The sequence below is a fragment of the Ipomoea triloba genome, chromosome 14 (assembly GCF_003576645.1).
Source record: "Ipomoea triloba cultivar NCNSP0323 chromosome 14, ASM357664v1".
Taxonomy (NCBI): Eukaryota; Viridiplantae; Streptophyta; class Magnoliopsida; order Solanales; family Convolvulaceae; genus Ipomoea; species Ipomoea triloba.
Window position 1 is genome coordinate 18,012,511 of NC_044929.1, and position 22,239 is coordinate 18,034,749.

The following is a 22,239-nucleotide window of genomic DNA, read 5'->3' on the forward strand; positions in this document are numbered from 1 at the left end:
AAATTATATCTTCTGGTTTAAGTTGGCCAAACTCCTTGAATTTATAAATATTGTTTGGGAAACTGGTATCTGCATGTTCAATCACTTCTGTGCCCCGCAAGGAACTGAGCATGTATTTGTGTTGAGTGGTTTTGAATGCCATAGAATTATTGGAAACAATGAAATTATTTATTCCGTATAACCATCCCTCATCAAGCATACACTTGAATTTTTCAACATGTAGTTGTTTGAACGTCAAGTGTATACGGGTACCCTGATATATTAATAATAAAATAGGAATTGTGAATGAATATACCCAAAAAAAACAAATTTTACCTATTTTTTCAATGCAAATAAAACATAAAACTTCGTATTAAAAAAAACAATGATATACAAAATTTTAAAAAGAAAGAAAAAAAAAACAAACTTAAAACAACAATTGATAAAGCCAAATAATAAATAATAAATAATAAATTATAAATAATAATAATAATATAAACAAATTTGTAGAGGGGTTTATAGAACATATATATGAATATGAATTAGAAAATATATATTATGATTCAAGAAATGATTATATATATATATATATATATATATATATATATATATATACCTCTACATCTTCCAGCACAGATTCTAAGGTTGCACCTCTGTTGTTCTTTACTTCGTAAATACGAATCAATCGTACTATTATTGACCACTCAGTGTTGTAGGCATTTATCTTATTGAGTGTAACAAAAGTAGGGGCCATTATAGATATAATTTTTTTGCTATGCTATGAGACTATAGTGCTAATATATAGTGAATGATGTAAAATAAGTTGAATTCATATTGATTTATATAGTGGTATGATATTTATTACATAAGAGATTTATTTGGAAAATAATAATAATAATTGATTAATAATTATTATTGATTGATTATTTATTAATTACAAATAAGTAAATATAATCCTTGAGTGTATTCTAATTAGGTAAAATTAGGTAATTAGGGTGGTTCTTTGTTGGAGTAAGTCAAATCGTAGAGTATAATGTGTATTCTCATTCCCGTACTTTTCTCTTAATAACCAATTTATCTACTATACACGTTAATTCTTTTGAATCTGGGATTGTTATTAGAGCAATCATATGCATTTAATTTTGACCATATATAATATTTTTTATATTAATTATAAAACATATATATACATATTAGTAGATATTATATACATAAATATGTATATAACGAATATATACATTATGTTATATAAATTATAAATATTCTAGCTTAATAGTTATCCATATATATGTATATACGGTACAAATTTTATTACTTAAAATAATTCAATTAAACATGGTCTTGGTTCTATTTTATTTTAGACTTTTCCTATTATAATTTTTAATTGTGCATTTAATTTTAACGATATATAATATTTATTATATTAATTATAACGTACATATACATATTTATAGATATTATATACATAAATATTATATACATAAATATTTATATAACGTATACATACATTATGTTATATAAATTATAAATATTCTAGGCAAATAGCTATCCATGTATATGTATATACGGTACAAATTTTATTACTTAAAATAATTGAATTTTGACCATATATAATATTTTTTATATTAATTATAAAACGTATATATACATATTAGTAGATATTATATACATAAATATGTATATAACGAATATATACATTATGTTATATAAATTATAAATATTCTAGCTTAATAGTTATCCATATATATGTATATACGGTACAAATTTTATTACTTAAAATAATTGAATTTTGACCATATATAATATTTTTTATATTAATTATAAAACGTATATATACATATTAGTAGATATTATATACATAAATATGTATATAACGAATATATACATTATGTTATATAAATTATAAATATTCTAGCTTAATAGTTATCCATATATATGTATATACGGTACAAATTTTATTACTTAAAATAATTGAATTTTGACCATATATAATATTTTTTATATTAATTATAAAACGTATATATACATATTAGTAGATATTATATACATAAATATGTATATAACGAATATATACATTATGTTATATAAATTATAAATATTCTAGCTTAATAGTTATCCATATATATGTATATACGATACAAATTTTATTACTTAAAATAATTCAATTAAACATGGTCTTGGTTCTATTTTATTTTAGACTTTTCCTATTATAATTTTTAATTGTGCATTTAATTTTTAGACTTTTCCTATTATAATTTTTAATTGTGCATTTAATTTTAACGATTTTCCTATTATAATTTTTAATTGTGCATTTAATTTTAACGATATATAATATTTATTATATTAATGTGCATTTAATTTTAACGATATATAATATTTATTATATTAACTATAACATACATATACATATTTATAGATATTATATACATAAATATTATATGCATAAATATTTATATAACGTATACATACATTATGTTATATAAATTATAAATATTTTAGGCAAATAGCTATCCATGTATATGTATATACGGTACAAATTTTATTACTTAAAATAATTGAATTTTGACCATATATAATATTTTTTATATTAATTATAAAACGTATATATACATATTGGTAGATATTATATACATAAATATGTATATAACGAATATATACATTATGTTATATAAATTATAAATATTCTAGCTTAATAGTTATCCATATATATGTATATACGGTACAAATTTTATTACTTAAAATAATTCAATTAAACATGGTCTTGGTTCTATTTTATATTAGACTTTTCCTATTATAATTTTTAATTGTGCATTTAATTTTAACGATATATAATATTTATTATATTAATTATAACGTACATATACATATTTATAGATATTATATACATAAATATTATATCCATAAATATTTATATAACGTATACATACAGGATGTTATATAAATTATAAATATTCTAGCTTAATAGTTATCCATATATATGTATATACGATACAAATTTTATTACTTAAAATAATTGAATTTTGACCATATATAATATTTTTTATATTAATTATAAAACGTATATATACATATTGGTAGATATTATATACATAAATATGTATATAACGAATATATACATTATGTTATATAAATTATAAATATTCTAGGCTAATAGCTATCCATGTATATGTATATACGGTACAAATTTTATTACTTAAAATAATTGAATAAAACATGGTCTTCCTTCTATTTTTTTTAGACTTTTCCTATTATAATTTTTAATTATACATTTAATTTTAACGATATATAATATTTATTATATTAATTATAACGTACATATGCATATTTATAGATATTATATACATAAATATTTATATAACGTATACATACATTATGTTATATAAATTATAAATATTCTAGGTTAATAGCTATCCATGTTTATATAAATTATAAATATTCTAGGTTAATAGCTATCCATGTATATGTATATAATAAATATTCTAGGTTAATAGCTATCCATGTATATGTATATACGGTACAAATTTTATTACTTAAAATAATTGAATAAAACATGGTCTTCCTTCTAATTTTATTCTAGGTTAATAAATATTCATTATGTTTTGATTTAATTTTATTCTAGGTTAATAAATATTCATTATGTTTTGATTTCGTTCATTATATTTTTTAATTTAATTATATTAATTTATTATTTATGTTTTGACTAAAATGCCCAGCAATTTTTGGGGGGAAAAGCTTTCCAGGAACTTCTGTTATTATATATATATAGATTTGTAATCGACGTGACTCCTCGATTACAATTGCTATCTGAATCGATTTAAACGTATTTCTACTAATATAAATACATCTTACATCTTCAGACTTTCATTTACACATTTGCAGATCGAATACAAAAAAACTTCACAACTTCATTCTCAGCAAGTCGTAGGCCATGGCTCCCATGTACATTATTGTTCGCGAGATTAAGAAGAACAAAACCTCTGTTGCCATTTAGTTGAGAGTTGTGCGTACCTACGATGTTCTGCAAAGCAGAGGTAATCAAGAGATCAAATCAAGAGAGTGTGTTTTCCATGACCATGAGGTAATATTAGTATTTTTAAACTTGATTGTAAAATAATAAAGTTATTGATTCATTCCTAATACAATATACAGCATGACAAATAAATTGCCTCTTATTTATAGGGATCATATGTTCATCTGCATATTCCTGACAAGAATATAATGTTTCTGTTCAGAATAAATTTATTGAAGGCAATGTGTATTGTATATAAAACTTCCTGGTCGTTCAACATTACTATACCTATAAGACATACAGTGGTCCTCACATGTTGAAGTTATTCAATGAGACATTGGTAAAAGAATACAAAGGATTGGATTTCCCTACACATATGTATCGTTTACAATCCTTTACTTCTTTGAAGACAGTGAACCCTACTGTGTTGGTTGATATGTTCCATTTATTTCTTTCTTTTCTTACACAGTTTTAGACTACTAATGACTAACAATGGCCTGCTAACTGTTTAGGAATTTTTTGTAGATGTCATTGGTCGGGTAGTGGAAATATACTCCCCTTTGGATAAGTTGATATCTGCGAGACCTTCTAGGCTCATAGATTTCCTCATTGAGGATTTAAAGTAAGCCCTAAAAACAGTTGCTTATATACATAGATATACAGACCTTATGTTTCTAAGCTTTTGCTTATTTTTTTTGTAGTGGCAATCAACTTAAATGCACTGTTTGGGATCAGCATGTTAAGAAAGTAATGCCTTTTTTCATAAAGGATTTTGTAGAGCCAGTTATTGTGCTAATTCATATGGGAAGGGTGAAGATATCAGAAAACTATAAGTGAACTAATCCTTTACCGTAAATACATCTACATAACATAGGATAACAGATGCATACCTTAAACTTTTTGTACATGTTGCTGTTAAAGTTGCTGAAACTATTTGCTTATAAATTGTGGTCATTATGTGCATGACACTCATATTGTTACTCACCCTCTCTCTGTAGCTGCAATGCAAAATAATATTTAGTTTTATTTATGATCACAGTTTGTTGTAATATAAGATCGGTTAAGATATCCTTACCTGACACTGTATATCAGTTGCTGAATAACAACACATTAGTTGAAATTCTAACACATTAGTTGAACTTCTAAATTAGCTAACCATGTGGTTGAAGGAAGCATATTGGCAAGTCCGAATGACTAAGGTTTTAATTGCTAGAATGACACTTTCGGCGGTTCATCAAGGGATTTTCTATAACCCCATCAGACCCAAGATTACCTTTCAAGTTCAATGAAGACAATTTCCACTAATGTTGTCATACGCAATGACTATCAACAAGAGTCAAGAAAAAACACTTTCCAATGTAGGATTGATTCTAAAGAAACATGTTTTTTTCCATTGTCAATTATATGTGGCTGCTTCAAGAATAAGTCAACCAGACGGACTTAAAATTTTAGTTTGTGATGAATCCAAACAAATTTGTAATTCTACTACTAATGTAGTTTACAAAGAGGTTTTTAATAATTTGTAAATTTTGTAATTAATGATATTACACAAATTTTTTCTACCTTAATTCATCTTATCTTTACTTATTCTATTCTTTTAATTAACCGTACTGCATTTTACTTTATCTAATATCAGTCTGTGCATCGCACGGGTTAACTGCTAGTTTTTATTATTTTGGTATTGTTAATTTTTGTTGTAATGTACACACTATCTAAATTTAAAATGAGAATATATTTAAATATCAAAATTGTTTACAACAAAAAGATAATATCCTGGCCATAAATATTTAAGCAATGCACTGTTGCCATACACACAAAAAAAAAAAAAAAGTTATAAAACATAAAGTATTTAATCTTCATCACAAGAGGCTTGTGTAATCATGGTCGAGTTGTTCAAGATTAAAGAACTTTGATCGATAATCAATCACCCGTTTGTTGATGGTTCCTTATTGTCAATTGGTTGTTCAGGTGAGCAATGCAAATGCATTATTGTGTTCTGGAAGTGTCTGGTCTATTTTATAGATTATAATTTACTTACATTGATTGTGTGACTTGAAGGTCAATCTTTAAAGGCTGCTTTGCTTATAAATTATGACCCAAATGGACCATCCCGCCTTCTTTCTACCATGTGAGTGCATAACCCTTTTTTTTTTTTGCTGGTTGAATGAGTGTAACCATGGGTATTAGCCCATTAGAGTTTGTAATATAGTTTTCCCTCCTGTTGCTATGCTATACAGATCATTATTTTTAGCACTTGAGTACTTTTAATAGACTGCTTCCAAGACATTCTGAGGTGAAATGGTGATTTTTGTTGGTTTCACATTCTGGAGCAGTAGTATCATTGCTATATATTTCTCTTTCTTGCTCTATGAGATGTGCAACCGTGCAAATTTTGTATGATGGATGCAATGGTTCGTTCATCAGGAGAAATTAACTTTTTTGCACCCCTGTTGTAATTAATTATTTGCTGAACTATATATTCTCTCTTCAAATTTCATGTATAACTGTAGAAATCAATGTTTTAATGTGATGTCTGGGTTATAAGTGGATTTATCTCTTGGCTCTTGAAACTGGCCTATCATTTGTATTTATTTACATCAAATGTTTGAGATTGTATTGTTCAAGTGTTCCTTCTCATCAACAATAAGTGCATTTACCAATATAATACGGAGTAACAAAATTAATTCCATTGCATGTGATCTGAGAAAAGAAAAGTATTTGTATTGTCCAGTAGCACTAAATGAAACAATTACTTTTGGAGCTGAGCACTTACTGAGAGTGAGTTATTGAACTTTGTTAAGAAATGATGATTTCGAAGGTCCATCAGGTGGCAAAGAGCCACCACCAAGTCACCAACTGATAATAAGGCAGAAGCTTCCAAATCATTATTTCTTAACAAGTTAAAAGTTTGTGTAATTGTGTTATACTGAAACGTTGGAGCTTCACAACCAATTAAAGTTAAACTTCATATATATGCCTTCATAGTTGTAGAAGATATGAAGTTGAGTTCGTTTGCAAGACCACATGGATATGAATTTGGATTGGAATAATGGATTATTTGTTTCTTATAGTGCAGAACAAGAAGGGATAAAAGCAGATACAATGGAATTGAGTCAACTTGTTAATTTTGTTAAGAGAAACAAGTTCCAGAGTGAGACCTTCTTTATCGGGCAGAATCAATGTAAGTTCTATTGTCGACACAATTTATTTAAGTTTGCTCATACTCTCATCAATTTGTTGCTCTAACAATGATTCATGTTTTAAGTAATCGAAGCTCTAGTTCTCCAGTTATTATTCATGTTTTAAGTAATCGAAGCTCTAGTTCTCCAGTTATTTGACCATTATCAAGTAATCGAAGCTCTAGTTCTCCAGTTATTTGACCATTATCTCACTGCAGTTTTATTACATTTGTTTTTAAGTCATTATATTCAATGATTGGATTCCCAGGCCCATCACTTCGAGAAGTGAATGGAATTGTTTATGTTTTTTCTCTTAGAAAAATCACTAAGCTAGTTGGTTATGTGTGGCTGGAAGGAGATTTCCTATTCTCTAGGAATAGAAAATATCACTCAAGCTACATATAAAAATATATGCATGATACAAGCTGGATATTGTTGCACTGTTGCAGTAAACACAGTAGGAATGAATAGATTCCCAAATTGAATTGTAAAATATTTTTAGTTATATTCAGTTTAATTTTGAACTTATAAATTCAGGTTGATGAAATTTTGTTGACAGATCTTGTCACATCAATTCATGAGACTTGGTTCTGTGCAAGATGCCTGAACACTTCTAAACCTGATGGTGAAGGTGTGATTATCATGCAAACAGCGGCATTCCTCTTGGTTGGACTGTAAGCATTTGATATATTTTGGGTATTTCTATCAAATCTGTAGTATGAAGTCTTGATGCCACTTTGTTGGTTGTAAGTTGAAAGCAACAAAACAATGTTGGAAGTAAGTGTGGGGTTAGGGGAGAGCTGGAGAGGCAGGTTTGCAGGTTTGGAAGAAAAAAGATTGGGGAGGGGGGTACTTTATTAAAATTTTGAATGAACTGTGAAGTTATGTATATGGTGTTAAAAGGGACATTATGCTAAAAGTGTTGTAAGGTATGCTAACATGTAATTAGGGATTAATAATTTACGAATTCAAAGTTAATCCTGTAGTGTCTTATAAGATCATGAGGTAGATGTAACTGTTGTTGCCTGCAAATTGTAGCATCATTATTTATCTAGTTATCTGGTCCCAACTTCAAGTAGGTCCAGCTCATATTCCTTGAAAATTAATAATTATATTGGCACAATTGTAAATTATTGTGGTTTTTTTCATTGCAACAAGAAGTCAACAACCAGACCTTGTGTTTTCTTTATGCAGGTATGATGGCTCTATAGGCCCAGCATCTCGTGCAATGGTACTCTTGACCAGTTTGCATGGCAACTAAATCGAAGAAATCTTTGAATTAGGGATGCTTGGGTGTGTCAAGTGTATAGTGTTCATGTTAAGGTTTGTGTTTGACATTTTGGTTATGTAGTAGTACCTCCTTGTAGCAACCTTCCTCTAATTGAAATTTTTATCTCAAAATATTTCTTAGCTATTGAGGTGTTTGATTGTTGGATATTAGGGAACAATATTTCTGTCCTAAAAGAAAGTGTCTTCCTGGCTCAACAAACATCCTCTTTTTTATTTTACTTTTAATTGTTCTTATGTGTTAAGATGGACCTCTTGCAAAGTTGCAATTAGCAGAAACATTTTACAGTATCTGATGAGAAAAGTATTACAAGTTTTGAACTTTTGAATTACATAGTACAAATTACAAAAGCATTATGCATATGTGAACATAAACTTTATTTTGCCTTTCCGATCCTCCCTAACCATCTTCTTTTCCCCCCAAAATTTCATTGTTTCCTGTGGTAATTGGCTAATTGCTTCAACAATTTAATTTTCTGTCTACCAGATTCTAGAGTTCCTTGCATTTTGTATACAACCATGGAGATCTGGATCAAGAATTGGACTGGAAGCAACTTTTGTTACATGGGTAAGGGCAATCTATCTTCTGAAACTGACTTCTGTCAAAAAACCACTCTCCAGCTGCTTCTGCAATTGCATTTTCATCAAAACATGTCAATAGAATCCTAGTACTCTCTGCCATTTAACATTATAATACCATGTCACCAGTATAAATTACCTTATTGAACAACCTTGGAGAGTTGGGGCTGTGCCACAAGTTCTGCAATTCAGTGTGGCAGTGCAAATAACTGGAGTTGATATAGTATCCTCTTGCTGAAGATGGTCCTACTCCTAGTTCGCGTAGTGCTCTTACTAACTTGGATCTAAAACCTGGAGATTTATATGGCAAACAAACATTTGTTTTTGTTATGAAATCTCATCGATTAGGCAACCTTAGAGATTTAGGGGGTGTATTCAATCATGAAGAATTTCAAAGTCTTTTAAAGTGATAGATTTTAATTGATTTTTGTAGAGATTTTGTAAACTTTTTTAGAATCTTTTAAACTTTCATCAACTTTGTAAGAATTTATAAATATCGGTAAGACAAACATTTATAAACTTTTAAAAACTTTTTCATATTAAAAAGTTTACAAAAGTCATTAAAACTCTAAATTGAATACACTCTTACAAACATTCCATAATTTCTATTAATATATTATTTATAATTTTCTTATAAAAATATATTTTATAAATTATAAATAAATTAATGCATTGTAAAAAAAATATATTTATTATCACAAAAATAGAGTATATTACATATAAAGAAAATATAATTAATTTTCACTAAATATAAAATAAATAAAAATCTCTCAAAAATCAATTTAACACAAATACATATATTAATAATTAATGAATATACAATTATATAATATTATATTAATTAAATAAAACTTATAAATAAAAAATAAAAACAATTAAAATTAGAAATTTTGTTGCAATCAGTGTGTTGCTACCAGCAGAATTCTCATGCTGCAAACAACGCAAAATTTTTTTTTTTTTTGCTATTCGTACAAACAAATTTTGTTCTAAACACTAAAATAATAATTTTTCGTAGCAAAGTATATGAAATTTATGAAAGGTTTGAAACGTACCGTAAAATTGATGAAAAGTTTATCAAGTTTAGATAGAGGTAAAAAGGTTTGGAGAGAATCTTAAAAAGTTTGGGGTTGAAGGGTTGGATTTCATCTATTTATATTAATGAAGAAAAAGTCTATCGGAATCCTATTTTGATAGAGTCTATGAAAGTTAATAACTTTTTGAATACCAGTAGACTTTTAATGACTCTATAAAAGTCTGAATCGAATACCAGTATACTTTAAAAGAGTTTTTAAAAGTCTAGATCCAATACCGGTAGACTTTTAAAGAGTCTTTAAAAGTCTAAATTGAATACCGCCAAACTTTTAAAGTCGATAAAAGTCTTTAAAAATTATAAAATTCATGATTGAATACACCCCCCTTAGGTATGTAGGCATATGGAAACTTGTTTCCTATTCGAAGTTTTCTAGCACCTATTTATAGGTCCTCCTCTTTTCTATATGATAGTATACAACATATTCAAAAATCTTCTCTTTACTTTCGTAACATGGTATCTGAGCCTTTATATAATTTTTTCGCTCTGTTGTCGTCACCCGCGTGAGCCTCACACGCCGCCATCATCCGCTGCCACTCTCCTACGTGCCGGCGCATGAGGCTCCCCCAACGACTAGAAAACGTTTTGGTCAACTGCTCTTGAGTTGCCTGAGTTCGTTTGCTTCGGGATCTTATGACGAAGAGGGTGATTGTTGATGGGCTTGTTTCTAGGGGTCTCTCCTTTGATCTCTAAAAGGATGGAGTCTGTTGCTTGTTTTGGCGTTATCCCGTTTGGGGCATGTTTTCCTTTTGTTGGTAAAGAGTGTGTATCCTCAGTTCGGAGTTTGTTTTCTTTACCTTGTATGTCTAAGCTTGTATGGTCTACTTTGTATTCACCTAGAGTTGCGGTATTTGTGGCGTCCAAGATTTTGGCTTTAGAATTTGGGGCTAGGTAGAACTCTTAAGATTGGAATAGAATTCCTTCATTGCATTTCTTTCCCTTGAACACTATTATTATGATTTTAGTTTGTGAATGTTGTTTGGTGGATTTAGCCGAAGTAGCTACTCGGGAGTGGGTAGTTGTGGTGGTAACATTCCCCACTGATGGTTATGAATTCTAGACTTTTATATTAATTTAATAGAATTCTTTTGGTTTATTCTGCTGCATAAGTTATAATTAATCTAGGTTCTAAGGTTGAAAATCGGGGGTTTTACCGTGACCCTTAACCAACGTGCACATCTCCACTTGGGTCTACAGGGTAGGGTACGCAACCCAGCGTGCATAAAAAATAAAAATAACAAGATGAAAGAGAGTCATATGCAGGAATAAGCCACGAAGGAGTTCATTAAAAATATTAGACAAAGTCTTGTAGTTCATCAAAAAGATAAAGTGCAGCAAAAAGCTATAGTCCGGGAGTTTGTTTAAAGAAAGCACCATAAGAAGTCATGGAGTTCATTCAGAACATCAAAAAGAAATAATTAAAACAAAAAAAAAAAAAAAAGAACGCTTCCTACGAGTTCGCTTATAGAAAAATCAAAATCTACTGAAGACCAAGGCATGCCCCAGCTCATCCATCTAAAGACAAGGTATCGTTGAAGCTGCTGTTAATCTTGATATGCCTGATCCTGAAGGTAATGTGCGTGTATTCAACCGCACCCGAGGGATCAACGCTCCCAATGGCACCAAAGCCACCCTAGTTTGCTCGGAAGGAAATGCAATGGAAGAAGTGACACCCACTCGAGCTCTTTTTGGGGTGACTAAGAAGGCACCCATAGGCAATATACACAACAAAGGCATCACTAAAGGTGGTAAGCGATGAAGCGGGATGTATTTAGGCAACTTGCACCTAGATACACTAAAGGAGGAAAATCGGCGATGCAACTTGGCGTACAGTAGATCCTGCATCTCACGTTGACCCATGTAAAAGGCAACACCACCTTCTCATATTACAGGGCCCAAGGCAGTCCTACCAACTAGAGTTACAGCCTATTCATGCAGGAGAACCTGCACTAAAGAAGGACCTACATAATGATAGTAGTCATGGGCATCCAACCATCCCTTCATGGCATCTACCATAACTTGATTGGAGATGTCTGGAAAAGATAACCAAGCCCACAATAACTCGGGCATGCAAGACAAAGCCTACTCATCAACAACTCTAATAAATTCCTCTGATCCTTGTTATTCCTAGATAGCGGTATGTAGGGATGTCGCATGGTTAGCCTCCTATTGTGTGTGCTCCTCTTGTAGAGTGTTGTAGTCTTGTAGAAGGCGTGAGTGGGTATCCCGGAGGGAATTGAGCTCTAGCTCGAGAGCATCATAAGCATCTCGGAGGCGGCAATGGTGTTCTTTTGATGGGCTTAAATCATTAGCCAAAGCCCTATGCGCAAGCTCAAATTCTGTGAACTCCCAAGAGGTCAAGCGTTGTTGAAGCCCTATAACCTACATGGTTACTTGAAAAACAAATCATATATAGGACTAGTATGGGTAGCGTAGACATAAAAGTGGAAAATGACTTACATTCATGGCATCACCCACCAGATGAGAGCTAAGGGTGTCTATGGAGCTGTTGTCTTTCTAGAAACGCTTGGGAGGAGGTATCATCTCTTGTACCCCGCGACGTATGAAGTCTATATAATTGGGCTTATAAAGACGCAATGTCATGTCCCAAGATAGAGTTTGGTCAAAATATCTCACGGCGAGGGGGTCATATGGCTCGTACTCATCTTGCCTTGAGGGGTGCATGGTAACACAGGTGGGGTTGCCTTTCACTAGCTGGTGGTGGCAAAGAAGCCTAACGAAACTCCAAGTCCTAGAGGTGCGCAATGTAGTGGGCAAGGTCCTCATTCTCAATTCCTAGAGGGAAGGGTGCAAAATTCTAGGGCGAAGAAGCCACCAAAGATGACCAAAGGCTATCCAAGACAGGGTCAAGCAGCATGCCTACGGGGGACTCCTCATTGTCTCATTCGTCTGGGAGGGGAGTAGAAGTTGCACGCCTACCTCGGGTGTGATATGCCTTGAGCATATGAGGGGTGCCTGAGGGAGGAGCTATCATGTATTCAAGAAAAAGAAAGTCAATGAGTAAGATGATTATGCTCGATTATTAAACAAACAAAAATAAAACAACTACGAAAAAGAGAAGTAGGAATTCTTACGCAGTGGTAGCCTGTCGTTGATTTGATGGAGGAGGAGGGGACATGATATCTTTTGTGATCATGCGGACTGCCAGCGCATAATATCAGTGCCCAAGTCGAGATAGGGTGATGGTGTAAAGAGAGAGATATGGGAGGACTAGGTGTTGGTAGAACCTACCCCTGTGGCATCATTAGCGTACCCCACGTACACGTACTTTTTTTCCCACTTTTTAAAGAGGGAAGGGAAGTCAAGAATGAGTAACCTAGGATTGAGTGCAAGTGGAGAAAGAGCCCTGTTTGTCTTACGTGAAACATGTGCATGAATAATGACAACATGGGGGTTGCACCAATTTCACAGCATCTAGTGAGGAAGCAAGTGATAAGTCTATGGCTATTAGGAGTCAGTTGATGGTGCACGACATTATGGGCAGTAGAAAATGTAGCCACTAGCGGGTAAGGGGAAATTGGAGGTCAACCTACATAGAGTGAAAGTGTACTTCTAGATTTATTGGGGACTATTATTTTTACCCCTTCTCCTAACCATTAATCTAGAGAGGCTAATTCTTGTTCAAATATTTCGGACTGAATACCATAGGGTATCGTAGGGTCTAAAGTATGAAAATTGGGAGAGGGGCTAGAAGAGGCAATTTCAAGAGAAGGGGTGACGTGATTGGAGGATACTAGGGATGTCAATTGTACCCGTACCCGACGGGGAACCCGATTCCCACTCCCCTACGGGGATGGGGATGGGGACAAAAATAGCGGATCGGGGATGGGGGCAATTTTAAATTCCCCGCCCCGCCCCGTCCCCGAAGTATATATATGTATAGTCACACAACACACACATGTTTTACTTTGTATATAATATATATTGAGTATATTTTTAGAAGCATTTTTGTCATTGTATGTCATGAAATGTATATTTAGGTAACATGTTTAATTGTAAAATATTGAATACTAGTTTAAGTTAGAGATGAATATATATGCGTTATTTATTTAAATATTTTTAATGTTTAATTTTTAAATCTTTTTATAACTTATAAACGGGGTGGGGATTCCCCGTCCCCGAATAATCCCCGTGATGGGGATGGGGGGATTTTTCCCTTCCCCGGGGGATGGGGACGGGGACGGGGAATGGGTAAGAAAGTCGGGGGCAGGAATGGGGTATGTCCCTCGCCCCCACCCCGCCCCGTTGACATCCCTAGAGGATACTGACCCGAGAAAAAGTAGAGATGAGGCGACGCTAGGTGTTATAGTGGCAGTGGTGAAAGTAGGAGGGATCGTTGGGGATACGCTGGTGCCAGCGTAGGACGTTGTCGTAGGGGGTGAGTGTCAACAGTGGCATGCGTGTCAATGGCTGTAGACATCCGGATTGCGAAGGCTGCGAAGGAGCTAATGTTGGTCATGACATGCATGGCGACTACTTGGGGCAGCCCGGTCACGGCGGCTGCGGTTGATCCAGGTTCGACCGTGGTGTCCGTGGCGGCGCGTTTGTGGCGGCTTCTCAGTTGGCAAAGGCGGAGGGGGATCGTGAAAAAGTGCCAAATCTCGTGTTGAGGGCGGGCTTGGGAAAGTTGGGGGCAACTGGCAGCGGCATTGGGTTATTTTGAGTGAATGGGATGGGGGGAGGGGTATTATAAATGAGGAACAAGTGTTGGGGTTTTGGGGTTGATTCGGGTATTCAAAGCCATAGCTGTCAAGTTTTGGGGGATGGTTGGTTGGATGGGGAGATTGATTGCGAAGAAGGAGGAAGGGTGTTTGAGCATTGGTACTACAGCGTGAAGAAGCAGAAAAGGGTTTTTGGGATTTTCTTCTCTGGTATTTTTTTTTTTTTTTTTGGCTCTTAGGATTATGGGTTGGGCTAGGAGAGTGGCAATAATAAAAAATAATGGAAGGGTGTGGTGACATGTTGGGCCAGAGGTTGTACTTCCTCTAGCCAATTCAATCATTATTGCATGGACCATGGTCCACACATTATTTTAGGGTACATTATTTTTGTATTGAAGGTACATTATTTGATATATACTATCAAATAATGTACCTACAGTACAAAAATAATGTACCTTCAGTATAAAAATAATGTATTTTTTATTGTTGGTCCACACAGCTGTGTGAACCATGGTCCATGCAATAATTTGCCTAGCCCATTTATTAATGTTCAAAAGAAGTATAAGACATATGATTGGGACATACGTAGCAGGCCCATTGATTAACCCATGGTGTATTGAGCTAATGTGACCTATGAAGGATATACGAAGTCTAAGAAGATGGGAGGAAGGTTGTCGTCGGCCGGTGACTGGTTGATAGGGCAGCTAGATGGCGCACTGGCCTCTGGCGGCCGGTGTGTGACTGGCGCACTAGGTGTGCCCTATGGCACACTGGTGGCTTAGCCTAGCGTGTCATAGCGACGTCACAGCAGCATAAGGCCGTGGTTGAGGAAGGCTAGGCCCTGGTACTGTGGCTTAGTGTATCTGTGGGTTTTGGGGGTATGGCTCTTGGCGTTTGGTCGGTGTGGAAGACGTGCTATACATGGTTGGTGTAGAGGATTTTGTTTGGTTATCGTACACATGTACGACATCTAGGGAGTGAATTGTAGTATAAAAAGAGAGGTATCCGCTCCCTAAGGACATTAGTGTCTGGTACGCAACAAGACTTGTCGTCTGGTGGTCTCCAATCTTCTCTTTCTCTCTATTCACCCATGCTCGACCCTTGTCATTGACAATATTATTTCCTCATCATCCACTTATCCTTTGGGCTGGTATCTCGATTTTCTCGTACGTTCTATTTTGAGCCTAACATCTTGAACAATAATACTACTATTTTCCTACTTCGTTCTACACTTCTATAACCGGTTTATAGTGGATATGGTATTAATAAAGCCATCATGTATATGTATGTATGTATGTATGCATGCATGTGTACGCTTAAGATTCCATGAAAACACACACCATGAGAAAACTAAAAACTAATCTCAAATTCTCAATCATACATCTATAAAAGTCGGACAGATCAGATCACTTTCTTCAAAAAAATATATGGTAGGATTTTTGTAATTATGGTCAACTTTAAATAAAATGCAATGGATTATTTTAATTATCCACAACTTTTCCGTGCAAAATTTTAACGCTGTTATGCACTTTTTAAACACATAATGTGAATTTCTAGATAACTTTTCCATATATATCTACTATAAAACTAAATTTTTAACTTAAATTGTAGATGTTAAATCTTAAGGAGTAAAAAAAGAATCCCTAAACCCAATAAAACCAGGTAGCTCGGTTATAAACTCTAAAATCCAAATTCTAAGTGCATTGCACTTTCACCTTTTTGAAGTGCAATTTATAATACTAAATGTGCACTTTTTAATACTTTACCGTGCACTATTTAACAACATAATGTGCATTTCTAGAAAATTCTAAGAAGTGCACAGTATAGAGTTAAGAGTTTGCTTTTTGCAAAGTTCAATTTTTAGTACTAAATGTGCAATTTTTATACTTTACCATGCACTTTTTAACAACATAATGTGTGCATTTCTGAAAAATTCTGAAAATTGCATAACATAAAGTTGGTACCAATTACGAAAATTCATTGCGTTTTTTTTATTATTATTATTTTTAATTTTAAAATTGATGATCCATTCGGTTTTTCAAATGTAAGACTGTGCGAAGAATGGTTCCTAATTTTCTCCTATGGTGTGATCTCATTTGATCCAATACCTATATATATAGGGTTCGACTCTGATGAGAACCATGCCCAAGTAAGAACTGTGGTCTAATTTGGACCATTGAAATTAAACAATTCATGTCTGTGATAAAATCATCCATGGTGTGTTATTAAGGAAGAAACTATTAGCGCTTATTAAGGAAGAAACTAATATTGTATAAATCTAACCTCCACTACATCTGAACTACATATTGTATCAACTTATTTTTGATTGAAAGCTCTATATATAAACGTTTTAACATGTAAATGCAAGCTTGTCTAGCTCAGTTGGTAGAGCGCAAGGCTCTTAACTTTGTGGTTGTGGGTTTGAGCCCTATGGTGGGCGTATGGCACTATTTCTCCTTTTATTCATTTCGTAAAAAAAAATCAAATTCGAATATATATTCCATGTATAATGTACTCCGTATTTTATTAATTGTCTCCTTCTTTGGCTTCCAAGTTTGAATAGGCTCTTGGACTATCAAAATTTTTAAATATCTGAAATAATTAATGCCGTTGGAAATTGTATTTATTAATGTGCACCTCTACTAATTACCATTGAACGAATAATTTTATATAAAAACTAGTATTTTCGCCCGTGTGTTGCACGAAATGAATTTTGTTATAATGTTTTAAAAATATTTAGATCAATATATAATTATATAAATTATAACATCAATATTATATAGTGCAAATGATGAAAATGGTTGGATCAATTATGTTTTCTAATGTTATTGTGGCTTGAATTCAAGTAAATAATTGGTCAATTACATGTGCGATGCACGGATAAATATTTTAAATTATATATTTAGATAATAAAATTAAAGATAGAATAATAAAAAAATTCTAACATTGAACGTGTACAATTATTTTATTATGTGATTAGTGTAAAAATATCACTCAATATAATATTTGTTCTCTTGTAATATTGAATTGCTTGTATATATTGATCATTACAATATTTTACCATAAAAATATATTATAAAATATTATGGTTTTTTTTTTGAAGAAAAAAATATTATGTTATTAGATACAACACGTGATTTAAAACATTTGAAATTAAATAAATCAAATGTGCCTAGAATATATCCATAATTATGCAAATTACACATACATAAAATAAGCAAGTAATATGCATAGTCCACATATATTTTATACATATCATTTAATATAGATTACATGTAAAAGATAATCATTGCTATTATTTTAGTCATCTAATCTAAGTAAATAAATAAATAAAATACAATAAATAAATGAATAAATAGAAAGTCCAATGAAATAAACCATATATATATATATATATATATATATATATTTATATATATATATATATATTTATTTATTTATTTACAACAACTTATTAAAATTGTTTTCGACAAAAAAAAATTATCTCAGTCTTTTAACTCTAACACCCCGTACAATCGAATCGATCGTACCCTAATTGTCTAAGTAGTACATTAGGCATTTATTTCATTGAGTAAAACTAAAGTAGGAACCGTTATGGGTAGAGTTTTAATTATGTGGCTAAAAAGCAAGAGATACAATGAAAAATGATGAATTATGGTAAGGTAAAAAAATTCTTGAAATGTAATGTAATGATTTATATATTAGTCTCAAAACCAATTACATACAAATTATATTAGGAAAATTATATATAAAAAAATGTTGAATAATTATAGAACATTAATGTAAAAAAAATTATTCAATTATTCTTTAGTTATAATTATAATAATATTATACTTTTATATATATTACTTAAATAATTACACGGAAGAAGGGAATGAGAATTACTATAATGATTACAATAAATAAAAATTAGGGAATTATATTAATATTTAAATATTAAGTTAAGTATTTGCACCTAAAGAAAAGATAACTATAATTTATTTTGTCCCAATAATATTATACTTAAGTATAAAAATATGTATATAGATTATCATAAAATAATCATAAAAATCACATGGGAGTAGGTGATGAGAATTACCATAATAATTATTAGGCAATTATTAACACATGTATACTTTATTTTGTACTTTTATATATATATATATATATATATATATATATATATATATATATATATATATATAGAGTATAATATTAGTACAAAATCAATTATACTTTATAATGGCAAGTATAAAAAAAACCATAAAAATATCATAATAATTACTCAAAAGAAGGAAATGATAATCTATTTTTGTACTAATAATATTATACCTTAACTATAAAATAGGAATATTAGGCAATTATGTTAATAAATAATTAATATTTTGGTACATTAATTTCGGCTAGGAATTGAAATAATTAGGTTGGAAATAATTAATAAGAATATTAGGCAATAACATTGTCATGAAAATGTGTTTTTGGAATCCAATTTGCAGTCTTAAAATTTTTTATATATTATTATGATTAGATAATTATATTATTATTAAAATAAATATAGAAAAATAAAGACGAAATAATTTAAAAAATACAGCCATAACTTAGGGACTGAGTCTACACTACCCCTATAACTCAGGGACTAAAGATGCCATTTTCCCTAAATATAATGTCAACTATTATATAATAAAAATGTATATTACATTTTAATGGTGTAGAAAAGATATCTAATAGTATAACTTAATTAACCGACCAACTTTTGCAATATATATACTTACAACATTAGATTTTCAATATATGAACCCATAAGAGAGTGCAGAAATATACAATGCTGCTCCAAAACCCCACTGGTTTTGGAGCAGTTCGCAATTAATTTAAAATTTTCATGAGAGAGACCACTTAGACATCACAAAATCATTCATCTATCAACTAAGTTATTTTTAAAGAAAACCTGCATCCAATCTCGTTTCATGCTTGAAACAATCTGCAACACTCTCTTTGATACACCACTCTTGTAGTCACCTTTCATTAAAACTAATGGAGAAATAGAAGCAAATTATGCATTTCAACTCCTACAGCCCACAACGATTTGGAAGAAAGCACATTCGATAATTATCTAAGCATTTTGGATGGAGATGCACCACCAATTCATAGAGACAATTAATCATTATCATTAGTAATTTAGTTTAAACATAAAAAATGAGAAAAAAAGGGACAGACTTAAACGAATGGAGGACGAATTATTTTGACCCTCAGTCCTTGACCATTAGTATAATGATGCATGAAGAGGCTAGGATCAACAGGTTTCTGAACAATTGGATGTTCTTTGAGGCTCAAAAGCTTGCAAACACCTGGCGACTACATAACTGTAAAAAGAAAACGCAATAATTAATTCATATCATAAAAGAAAGATTTAGCGTAATATCATAACCTTGTAATATGATTTCTTACTGGGCGGTGGAAGAATGGAATGAGAGAACTACCAAAATGAGGAGACGAGGGAGGCAAGTGCAAAATGAAGAAATATTATAATTTTTTTTGTCACCATCCATTGTATTTATAGGTAGGGAATGTGAGAATTATAAATTAATAATATCAAATTCCTTTTTCAATTTACCTCTTAATCAAATATTATTTCAGTTAATTAGGAATCTTTATAATTTTCCATTAATTAATAATATTCGTTTCCTTTTCAATTTTTCAATAATCATTATTACCAATTATAATTAATAGATTAATAGATATTATTTAATAAAATTTTCCATTAATTAATAAAATTTTCTTACCAATTAAGCTTTACTAATTATTTTACTAATAAATTATATAATTAAATATTAACAAAAGTTTGAGCAGGAAAAAATTTGGAAGGAGGATGTTACTTTTATATATAGTATAGAAGTATAGATTATATATAGATATATAGATTATATAGATATAGATTATTAGCATATATATATATATAATATGATTGACATTAATAATAATTTATGATAAAATATAATAAATATTTGATTTAATTTTACATGGTAATTGCTAATTACAATTATTAGATATTATTAGCATATATAATATAATATGATTGACGACATTCATAATTTTTGTATCTCCGCCAGAATATGAGTACATTTAGGTAAATATTACCAAAAATTGTAATAATCAAAACCACATTCTTATCTCATTAATATTATTCTATCATAATAATTATCATAATTACTAATAGCTTATTATAATCAATTATAATTAATATTATTCTATCATTAATATTATTCTATAATAATAATAATTAATATTATTAATATTTAATATTATTATTAGTATTATTATTATTATTATCATATTACTAAAATACCCCTACATTTGGGCAGGAAAAATTTTAGAGGAGGATAATGCTTTTATATATAGTATAGATTATGAGTTAATTTCATGAGAGGTCGTTGTCTTTGGTGGCAATTTCAAATTTAATAACAGATTATCGTTTTCACCATTTAACATCGTACACTATTAGTTTTTAGACACTTTTAATCCATCTCACAACTTTTCCTATTTTTAGTAAGGGTATTTTTGTCTTTTTTTTTAATGTTTCCGATTTAAATGGTTTAGAACTTTAAGTAACCTCTAATTTTTAGTAACCATATTTTTCAACCGGCTTTTAGTAAAGTCCTAAACCAATTAAATTGATTAAAATAGCAAGAAATAACAAAAGAAAATATAAAGGGACAAAAATATCATTACTAAAAATAGGAAAATTCATGAGACAGACAAAAACAGTCCAAAAATTAATAGTTTGAGATGTTAAATGGCAAAAAGATAGTTCGGGACTAAATTTGAAATTGTTACAAAGCACAAGGGACGTCTTGTGAAATTACTGTAAAAATTATTAGATGAAAAAATCAATTCTTTTGAAGAATTAATTTATCAAGGAAGAAAAAGATGATGACTAGTACAAAGTCAAAATTCAAGAAATCAACATGGGATGAGTTCTCTGACAAAATCAATTTTTAAGGAGGAGGTTGACAAAATCAGTTTTAAGGAGGAGGTTGACTTTGATCTCAAAGATCAGGATGACTTTAATCAGGCTAACCTCAATCAGGATGACTTTGATTAAATTGAAATCAAGATGACTTCAATTAATCAAGGAAGAGGATGATTCTCAAATTATTATTGAGAGGATGGCATTACAATCAGAGATGATGAGGTTAGCATGGCAAAATTGAAGAGGAAGACATATCAATTGAAAGGAGGACGACTGCGATCAATTGAAGGAGATGAGGCTGACTTTCCAAAATTGAAAAGAAAATCAGGATGAGGACAACCTCAATTCCAAATTAGGATGATAATAACTTCCAAATTGAGAAATAGGATGACCTCTAGCGAAAAGAAATTCAAAGAAGCAAAATCAAATATTTTCTTTTTATTGGAGTTGATTTTAAATTGTGAAAAAAGTCAATGATTTTTTTAGTG

The 22,239-nt window shown here is 30.9% G+C and overlaps 1 pseudogene; it reads left to right on the forward strand.

Annotated features, from left to right (window-relative positions):
* Positions 1–5,926: 5,926 nt before the first annotated feature.
* On the forward strand, positions 5,927–9,081 carry LOC116004053 (annotated as a pseudogene).
* The last annotated feature ends 13,158 nt before the right edge of the window (positions 9,082–22,239 follow it).